Source organism: Arvicanthis niloticus, chromosome 11 (assembly GCF_011762505.2).
Source record: "Arvicanthis niloticus isolate mArvNil1 chromosome 11, mArvNil1.pat.X, whole genome shotgun sequence".
In the NCBI taxonomy this organism is placed as follows: Eukaryota; Metazoa; Chordata; class Mammalia; order Rodentia; family Muridae; genus Arvicanthis; species Arvicanthis niloticus.
In genome coordinates this window covers 12336526-12347751 of record NC_047668.1, presented here as the reverse complement: position 1 = coordinate 12347751, position 11226 = coordinate 12336526, and positions in this window count along the sequence as shown.

Here is an 11226-nt window from a genome sequence, read left to right as displayed (position 1 = left end):
TTGTCCTTCCTGGACAGATTTGTCTGTTGTTGAGGCATGGGCATTTTCTTTGCCCATTGTTTAGCTTGCCACAATTGAAGCAACTCCATATGGAGGTCATTTATACTCATCATCAATGAATGGGGGTACTGCCAGGAGCAGACCATAGTCAAAAGATAATATAATATTATATTATAATAATATAATATTTTTATTATTAACTATTTTAACAACCTTGAAAACATTTTATTGTAATTAACTAAACTAGTATCTAATATGACTATGAGTTTGACTATCAATTAATTTTATTTTGTTTTTAAATTTTTAAAATTTTATTTATTTATTTATTTATTTATTTCTAAATGTTGCCCCTCTTCCCAGTCCCCCCAAGAGTTCTTCACCCCCTCTGCCTCCCCTTTGCCTCTGAGAAGGTGCTTCCTTCCCACCCACGCCTGCTCACCCACCAATAGTATCAACTAACCCAGACCCCTGGGAGCTCCCAGAGACTATACCACCAACCAAAGAGTATACATGAGCTAGTAATTTGTATTTTTTAACCATCCCTAATAGTTCATAACTTGTACTTTTTAATCATTCCTAACAGTTTGTAATAGCAGCTTTCAAAAGGACTAGAACTTTATATTGCATCTTTAAGTAATTCTTAAATTAAGAATTCTTAATTCTATATAATTTATAAGTACAACACCTCAAATAAACATTAAGAACATATATATATATATATATATATTATGTACATGAAAAATAACCTTAAATTTGTATCAATACACAATAACCTATACCAATATATCAAAAAATTTTATACAAATTTCTCTACCAATGCAGCAAAATATAACCTTAATTTTGCATAAAATATAAAGATCTTTACCAATGTAAGATTGTGGCTATAAATTTGTTTTTGGTTTAAGGGTAGATTCAAAAATTTACCCCTACTTGTCTAATGTCTTATAATATTTTACACTCCTCCTTTTCTTTTCAACCTCCAATTCTTTATCTAAGAAAGAAAGGATAGAGAAAAGGGAAAGAAAGAAAGAATCACTGAGTGTAAGCTCTTTATCTCCTCTCTATCCAAGACCATAATTATTTTAATATTTCCCTAAAATCACAATGTATCTATAACTCATAAAATGACCAAAACCATCCACCCCAACTTATGGGGTTGGGATGGTGGTCCTCTTATAATTGTTTTCTGATGAATTGGGATGAAGAAGTTCTGGGGGGGGGGCAAATATTGGAAAAATGGTTAAGTAGAAGGAAAACTAGCTGGCCTCATTTGTTGTCCAGTCTCTATGTGTTGGTTAAGTTCAGAAATTATCTGAAGTCTTGTCTGGAACAGTCTGAAAGGCTGCATGAACCGAGGTCATTTGGGATTAGCAGTCCTTTCTGAAGCTGCTCTAGAAGCAAGTTTCTAGAAACATTACCAGGCTGAGGCAGAGTTGATCGGGGAGCTAGAACAGCCATTCTCAGCATCTCAGCATCCTCTAGGGTGCTTGAATCCTGTCAAGGCTGCCCTCCTGGTCTTCCATTCTGCAAACCACAAAACTTACAAGCATTACTACATAGCACTATAAAGACATTTGTATGGAAGATACAGGGTGCACAGATCATTTAAGGATGACTTCCTGCTCTTTGTTTGAGCAGGTGAAAGACAACTGTCTTTCTTTAGAAGTTAGTTTGATCATACAGTCAAACTACAATATGAATCTCCATTCGTGCCATCTAAAAGGATGGTGTGTAATAATAGGCCATGAGAATTTTGTAGCCAGTGAGATTTATTGGCCATGCAAACTGAAGTTTTGGCTGGAGACATATATATGTCCCTGTCAGTTCCAGAGTTGTTTCAATAGATGGTTAGCAATATATATTACCAGTGTATTTGGTCCTATTTTGATTTTCTCCTGTCTTCAGATGAGATCTTCAGGGGGTCTCCCTCTATCAAATCTGGTTCTTATTACTTTGGAAGGAGTCCAGAACCTTTTCTTCTTTCCTATTAACACAAATACAAAGCCTCTCTCCCAACACAGCATGCCTTTGGTCCAGTAATTTGAAGTCATTAAGAGTACAGACTAGTCCAATTTAGCAGTCCCTTTTTATTTAGGTCTGTTCTATTTTGACTTATCTCATAAAGGATTTGTAATACTTTCACAACCATAGAACTTATAACCATCTTTATTTTGATAATTTAAAATAATTTAAAACTATATTATTATTATTATTATTATTATTATTATTATTATTAATTGAAACAGGGTTTTTCTGTGTAGTCTGGACTGATTTGGATTTGCTTTGTAGATTAGGTTGGCCTGAAACTCACAAGGAGACTATCTGTGCCTGCCTTTGTATCCTAAGTATTGAGACTAAAAACCTGGATTTATTTATTTTTTATATATTTTTTATTGGATATTTTATTTACATCTCAGTATTTTTTACTATCTATGCATCCTTGAAAACATTTATATAAATTTCTATTTATTTCTCCCTTCTTTGCAGATTAATATCTATGTAGATAAATGTACCTATATAAAATATAAATTCTTCTTAAGTGGGGCTATAAAATCCAAAGTAACTGTAACCCAAACTTTATTAGCCTTAAATATACAAGTTGATACGTTGATTGAAGATGCTATTTTATAAGCAAGTTACCCAGCATGAAATTCTAGAAAACAATGTTGTATGATTTTCCTTGCCTACTTTTGTGCCTTTCTGTAAGCGATCAGCAATCAGAGAAGTGTGTTTTGGTGAAAGTACAGACAGTCATGCAGATTACATGAGCAGAGCAAGAGTCAAAACAACTGATGTACATGATGCTCAGTTTATTTTTAACGAAAGCACGTGGATAACAAAATGGGATTTTTTAACAATTGGATGTTCACTATGGTAAGGAACTGGGTATGTCAACAGGAAGAAAGAATCTCAAATTTTATTTACCAACAAAAATTAATGAGTTATAGACCTAAATATTGATTGAGTTGTACATCTAAATACAAGATATAAAAGTGTATTAAGCTTCCAGAAAAAGCTCTCTATGACCTTGGATTACTAAAGGTTTCTTGGTGCACAGGAAACTTAAAAGAAAAGGGGTTATCAGAGCTGAGGTGGTGCATGCCTTTAATCCCAGTGCCTTGGAAGCAGAGGGAGGCGGATCTCTGTGAGTATGAGGCCATCCTAACCTACAGAGTGACTTCTGGAACAGCTAGCTTTATATTGGATGGACCCATGGGAAGTCCTTATTTTTCTTCCACTTAGTTTGGAAATGCTATGTAGACAAATGACTTCAATTTAGAAATTGAAGTCACTTAAGAAAGCAAAAAGAGTTTTCTGACTTGTATAGGAGAGCTTTTCCTAACAAAACGTGCTCAGAATGTTCCATGTCAGGATGCTGTAGTTACATGATGAAAGAGCAGTAGACTCTGCGCATGGCTGTAGGTCCCAAACCTATAAACACATGTGCGTTTGTCTGTGTGTGGTGATTCACACCTGGAAACCCCAATACTTAGGAGGATTCTGAGTTTCAGGACATTCTGAGCTATTGTCCTGATATTGCAATATCCTGTCTCAAAAGAGGAGGAGGAAAAAGAAGAGGAGAAAGAAAGGAGAGAGGAAGGGAGGGAAGGAAAAGAAAGGAAACATAATGTATGAACAAAGGAGGTCTTGGCAAAGATTTCCTAGAAAAGGAAGACAAGGAAACTCTTCTGGTTTGAGGGACTGAGGCTGAGACTTTGTGCATAACTAGACACTCTGTCCTGCTACTGGACAATGCTGAGCGGGAGCCATAAGCCATGGAAGAGTATGGCCCAGGTAAAGCAAACACAGGGAGGCTTCATTTGGCCCTCGTAAGATTCAAGTGAAAGATTAATAGAATAAATGTATGCATTTGGTAGGTAATTCTGGCCTTTGTCTTCCTTACATAAAACAATGACTTAAAAAAAAAGTTTAAATGACAAAACAATTATATTCAAGATAGTAAATGTGAAGTTTGTTTACCACAATCAAGTTAATTGCTATAACTATTACCACACTTGCTGGACCTTAGATACACAGCGATCATTCATCTTGTAGGAACATCTGTTTCCTCTGAGTAGTTCGCCATCATATGTTTCCAAGTTCCTGGTACCCTGGAAACCACCATTCTCACCTGTGCCTATGAATTTGATTTCTCTAGACTTTACATATAAATCACATAGCATTTGCCTTTCTCCCTTCATCTTGTTTTGCTTAGCTTAGTGTCCCCGGGTTTGTCAATGATGACAGGATTGGCTTCTTTTACTTATGGTTTAACAATATACCACACACACACCCGCGGGTTGTGTGTGTGTAACACTTTCTTCAACACTTTTCCACTGGTGTCCACTTAGGTTATTTCTGCCTCTTGGTTATTATAGATAATGCTCCAATGTACATGAGAACACAGATACCTCTTCAAGATACTGATACTAATTTCATATATATATATATATATATATATATATATATATATATATATATTCCAGAAAAGGAATTGCTGAATCAGAAGTAGCTGTCATTTCAAGTTTTGAAGAACCTTCCTACCATTTTTTTTTTTGGGGTTTTTCAAGACAGGGTTTCTCTGTGTAGTCCTGGAACTCACTCTGTAGACCAGGCTGGCCTCGAACTCAGAAATCTGCCTGCCTCTGCCTCCCAAGTGCTGGGATTAAAGGCGTGCGCCACCACTGCCCGGCTTTACCATTTTTTTTAAAAAAATATTTTATGTGTATGGCTGCTTTGCCTTCATGTATGTCTGTGTACCACATGTGTGTCTGATACCTCTGGAGGCTGGAAATGCTGTCAGATCCTCTGGATCTGACGTTACAAAATATCCAAGCTACTGTGTGGGTGCTAGGAATCAAACTTAGGTCTCCTGAAAGAGCAGGCAGTGCCTTTAACCACCTGGACATCTTTCCAGCATTTTAATACGATATTTCATAAATGGTATAATAATTTCCCTTTCTAACAACAGCACATTTCTTCTTCATATTCTCACTTTATTGCTTTTTAAAAAATATTATATTTATTCAGTGTGTGCACCTGTGTCTTATACAGAACACGATTCATGTATGGAGGTCAAAGGACAGCTCACAGGAGTCTGCTTTCTCTTTTCACCATGTGGAACCTAGGGAACAGACTCAGGCTGTTGGGCTTGGTAAAAAGCACCTCCATCCACTAAGCCATCCATCCCTATGCCCCACCCCCTTTTTGATAAACCACTGTTCTAATAAGCAGACGGTAATATTTTTACTGTGATTTGATTTACATTTCTCTGATGATTGTAATGTTGAGTGCCTTTTTATACAATGGTTGAGCATCTGTGTTTGTTTTGGGATACCAATTCGAGTCCTTTTGTTAGATGGATTTATTGTTATTATTGTATTATTGTTGGTCAGCTTTTGAGAGGTATAAGCCCTTCATATATGTAGGACACCACACACACACACACACACACACACACACACCACATGCACACATATACACATGTCTATATATATATATCTTCTGTTTTCTTCTCTTCTGTAAGATGCCTTTCCTCTTCGTTGACTGCTGCACAAATTACTTTCTTTTTGTTCACAGTAGTGGGTGAAGCATCTTAAATAAGGCCAGTTATTTAGTCATCTGGGCTTGTATGAGAACAGAGTGGTCTAACAAAATAAAATAGTTCCTATAGCCCCATCCCACCCCCTAGGCATCATCAGTTGCTGCTGCTTCCTGGGAGCCCAGATACCTCTGTGTCAGCAGCCTTCTCAATCCCTGCAGTCTACAAATCAAGTCGCTCCTGCACTTTCTGGTGACAATTATGGGGAGGTTAAGTTGATACAAATTGCATCTTTTCCCCCAGAGGTACTGAAAGCAACAAAAAGCACCCTAAGCTCAATTTAAAATTCATTATGTGCTAAGATTTCAGGGCTGTGTGTTTCCAGCCGTAGAGCTTTCAGGAAGGTAATTGTCTAACACCTATAGACTCTTCCCAGAAACCTTAGAGTCTTGTTTAAACTTCTATCTGGCCAAGGAAGAAACAAACAGCTGCTTCTCTCCATATCCCCTTTTTTTTTTTTTATTAGTCTTAGTTTGGTTTTTACCCTGTTAATGACAAAACCAAGTGCTGTTATTCCCAGTGCGTGACTCCTGATAGATGGGGGATGTCTGAGACTACAGAGAAGAGGAAACAGAAGAATAAATGGGAATTGTTCATTCCAAGCCAGTATAACCCCATCTTTTTCTCTTGATGGTTAGAGTTTGCAATGATACAAATGAGATTTTCCCCTTTACACTTTAACCATTTACCCAAGTCTCTGGTTCATTACATCACTGATGAGAAAACAGATGTTATTGTGAAGACCATTAGAATTAGGAACATAGCTTTCTTATACATTCCTGTGCTCTCCCTATTATTTAGTGAAAAAAAATGTCATTTTCAGAGTGAGAAAAACAAGATGACAAGTGGGTTGGTGCATCAGATATTTTCTCTTTAAGGAAGAGACTTCCAAGTTGTCCACACCCACTCAATGTGTATATCATATGCATTTTATAATGATATAATTAAATGTAGTTATTGGACTTAGGTCATTTTTTGCTAGGCATACATAAATTATTTGAGAATACATGTACTTTTTTTTTTCAATCAACAAGTTCAGTGAAGAGGTGCAAGATATTTATGGTTTCTTCTGGAAAATTTTCTAAGAGTTCTTTTGTGTTTTGTTAATTCTCGGTGTTCCATACAGCCCCAAATTAATAAGACGGTAGGCCTTATGTTCCACACACACAGATGAACAATGGAAAAATCCACACTACCTCTTCACCTTAACTTGAGTTAAATGTGAAATGTTTCTGGCAGGGAATTGGCAGGTAGCTGTATTCAGACAGATCGATGAGTCTATTCCCGAGATTAGGCAGTAAAAACAACTCCTCCTAAAAGCAACTGGTTCTTTGCTCACCATTTCTCTGTTTCCCCATCTCCCCCAGCCCTGTTTTCATCCTTCCTGGCATTTCCTGACTCACACATTCTGCATCTGAATTTTGTCATATCAGTGCTTCTGCTTATGTGATTGTATCAGAGCCTGCAAGCTCATGGTGTTTCAGGATTGCCTCTAGTTGAGAATTTACCTCCCAAGAGGTCATTTAAACCTAAGTTGATGACTTCTTTAGGGCTGGAATTGCTCCTTAGTGCACTATTATTCTTCAGCAAAGCTTCAGGGGAAAATACAACAGAAAAGAAGGTGTCTTAGGTGAGAGTCAAGGGCCCTTTGAATGAATTTTCTTGACACTTTGTCACAGTTTAATTTGCAAACAGCCTACATTCCTCTTCCTAGAGAATTCTTCCAAATATCCTATCCAATCCCCAGGCTAGAGAAAGAGGAACAGAAGAAAAGAAGAAGAAAAAGAACGACAGGGCAATTTGGTATTAAGAGTAGAAAAGAGAGTGTAATTCAGAGCGTTTAGCTGAAGAAAAGCATTTAAAAACCTGTTACTCTTAATACAAGACCACCCAGTCAGAATACAGGAGGACGTTATGCATGACCAGTCCCTCAGATGTCCCCTCGGTCACACCCTGCTCACTGAAGTTATGTGGAGCTGCAGCGGATTTTGAAATTACCCAACCTCAAAAGAAACCTAGAGGAGTTTGGGGCTTTTGTTTGTTTTTGTTGTTTGTCCATAAGGCAGGTTATTAATGGGAAAACTACTTTCTACTTCTAATTTGTAATGTATTTTTTTTCTTTTCAGAATAAAAACTAAGGCTTTTGTACTAGACATGACTGGAAAGTCTGAGAACCCCTAAACTTGGAAAGAAGCTGGAATAGAAGGAGCACTGAACTGTTCAGTTGATAGCCTACACAACTCTTCTTGGTCTCCCTGTAAGGCCAAATCATAACTGCAAGGCTCAGCATCAATGCGTCGTTCACCTTCTTTAGTAAACTTACGGACTGAGTAATATGAGTGGCAGGCACAAGGAGGAAAGGAGAATGCCTTTTGGTTATTGTGCATGTGTCCAGGGAACCAGAGAGAGGTAAACGGGTGCAGAATTGGAATTAAGGAGCCATTTAGAAGTCTCTACTTCCAGAGTGGCTTGGAAATATAAGAGTTCCTGTGGGATGCAGTTTCTCAGGCAGATTTTGAACACTAAATAATATAGCCACATTGGTGGAAATTGCTGTGGTAGGGACCCTGCTTCCTCTAAAGGCAACTTTGACTATCTGTTCTTCATATTCACTGACAACTTACTCTGTTTAGTGAAAACATTCGTGGCAGACAAAGAGTTAACCAAATATTCAACCATGTCAAGTCTACAGCCACATGCTTGTATATCTTATTCACAAGGCAAAATTACTTTAATGTGTGTGTGTGCATATGTGTAGAGAGAAGACACACACACACACACACACACACACACACACACACACACACACACAGAGGGGCCAGAAGGAGAGACAGAGAGGCTAATGGATGGTATCAACCAAGGCAAGAGAATAATAAAACTCCATTGTTGAAAAGCAAAGGTGTAGGTTAACCTGGGCTCATATAACTTCTTTCTAACCCCTCAGTAGCACATTATCTAAGATACTAAAGTGCTAAATTGGCCAGATAAGAGATGTGCTAAGATGTAAGATCTTCTGAACAACAAGGAAAGAAAATTGAAGTGAAAATTGCAATCTCCACCAGCAAGAGATTTAAGTGAGATGAAGTGAAAATGTTTACAATGGAGGGAACACTGGGAAATGTGAAGAGGATGATATTTAATAATAAAGATTAAATGGGAGACCTAGGAAGAAAGGAACTAAGCAAGCCAGAGTCACACAGCTCCACCAGGAGCTGGGCTTGGGGGTTGGGAACAGCTTAAAGGAGCTTACCAGAATCAGCAACAACCCTGCTGGACACTGAGCTTACAATTGATGTCAAGGCAGTGGCAACAGATTTTTTTTTTTTTCTGAAAGAACGGTGGCAATGATAGTCACAGGAGAATGCCATGACCTGTGCAAGAGCTCCATCTCACTGACAGAGACAAGAATGCATACAGATAGACAAAGGGACACAAAGGCTGTGTCCCAAAGCTAGAGACTTGGGAGATGGGGATGGTGGAGAGAAAGCAGAGACAGAAAGCTGCTAAGGAACATATCTTTAAGGAAACGCCTGTGAGAAAGTGACCAAGGCTGTTAGTAAAAATCCTAGGACAAAAGACTGCAAAAATAATTGCACCATGTGATTAAAGGCTCATGTGAGATGATGGCTCAGCTATGGAACGGTAGTGGCAGGGGGATTGCCTGTCAATCCTAAGGGTTGCCTGTCAGTCATCCAGACTAAATGAGTCATGGAGTTCCCTGTTCAGTGAGAGACCCTGTCTCATAAACCCAGGAAGAAAAAAACGGAAGAAGACACCCAGCCTTAACCTCTGGCCTCCCCTCCACATGCACTCGTAAACACTGAGCATTCCCACACCTGCATGTACACAGGCTCATCACACACACACACACACACACACACACACACACGCAAACACATGTGTGCACATGCACACACATGCACATACATACACACACATGCACATACATACACACATGCACACACATACATACACATGCACACACATGCATACACATACACACACATGCATGCACATACATGCGCACACACATGCACACACACGCACACACATGCACACACACATGTACACACACATGCGCACACATGCACACACATGCACACACATGTACACACACATGCACATGCATGCACACACACATGCACACACATGTGTGCACACACACATACACACACATGCAAACACATGTGCACACATGCACATACATACACACACATGCACACACATATACACATGCACACACACATGCACACATACACACATGCACACACATACACACATGCACATACACGTATACACATACACACACATGCATGCACACACATGCACACACATGCATACACATGCACACACACATGCACACATGCACACACATGCGCACACACATGCGCACACACACATGCACACACATGTACACACATGTACACACACATGCACATATGCATGCACTCAATCTGAAGTTCTCAGCCTACCATTTAGCCCTAGACTAACTACTTACAACCTCACTGACCTTAAGACTCCACATATGAAAGTGGAATTGGCAGTACCGTCTCTCGAGGACTTAATGTATTATTATATGCAAAAATCCTTGGCCTATGCTCCGGCACAGAGGGGATAGTTGTAGGTTTTAGTAAATCATTGTGCTCTGTGAGTGGCTTCAGCAGTGACCCTGAGTTGTATAGAGTGCTTCTAGCTTGCTCTTGCAGCCTGGCCATGACGGCTGCACAGTATATTCAAGGTGACAACTGATCTTAGGTAAGTTTGGGTGGCTAAGTATGACTTAAACTAAGGACAATAGTAACATCCTTTGAAGTTTATAATTACTTTGTGCCAATTTCTTGTCTTTACCCTATCCACCCTGTGTGTGCGTGTGCGTGTTTGTTTGCATGCGTGCGTGTGTGCGTGCGTGTGTAGGGATTCTGTGAGATCCGCTGTGAATGTACCTGGAAATGCAGCAAATTTTGCTGCAAGCTTTCTGAGTGTGACTCTGCCTTGTCATGTCCAAGGTGGATGGCAGGATCAGAACTGGCTCTGGGGAGGGAGACCCTGTGGAGAGGGAGCTCTTGTGGAGAGGGAGCCCCTGTGGAGAGGGAGCCTCTGACCATCTTCTCAGCAGTTGGCAGAAAGGACTTGGATTCAGCTTTTGGGTCACAAAGGAAATGGACGCTTTTCTATCTTATCACAAGTGTGGTTGGAATAACATAGATGCCAACCTGGGTCTCTAAAATAAAATCCTGGGATGGGAATGCATTTGGCTCTATCCATTGGGGTCTTTTATTTCTTAAGTAAGGACTTTTCTGGCAAAAGAATACAAAAGACAAATAGTTTGTATATTGTGGCTGTTGGTGCCACTGTCCCCTTCGGGCTTGGAGCACAGTTGGCTCACTGGGTCCATCCTTCTGTGACTCTAACCCCATGATTCTAATTTGACTCACCATTTCAGACCATGAGTCTGGCTGTGAATACATCCCCCACCCCCCAGCATGCTGGTAAGTCAGCCTCCCTACAGACCAGATCTCTTTTTTCTGCAGACCTCACATTCATAGACCCTCCCCACTTCACAGGGTCTAAGATCTGCTGAACCTCTCTCTTCTTAACTTTCTCCTGTTCATACAGGAAGAGCA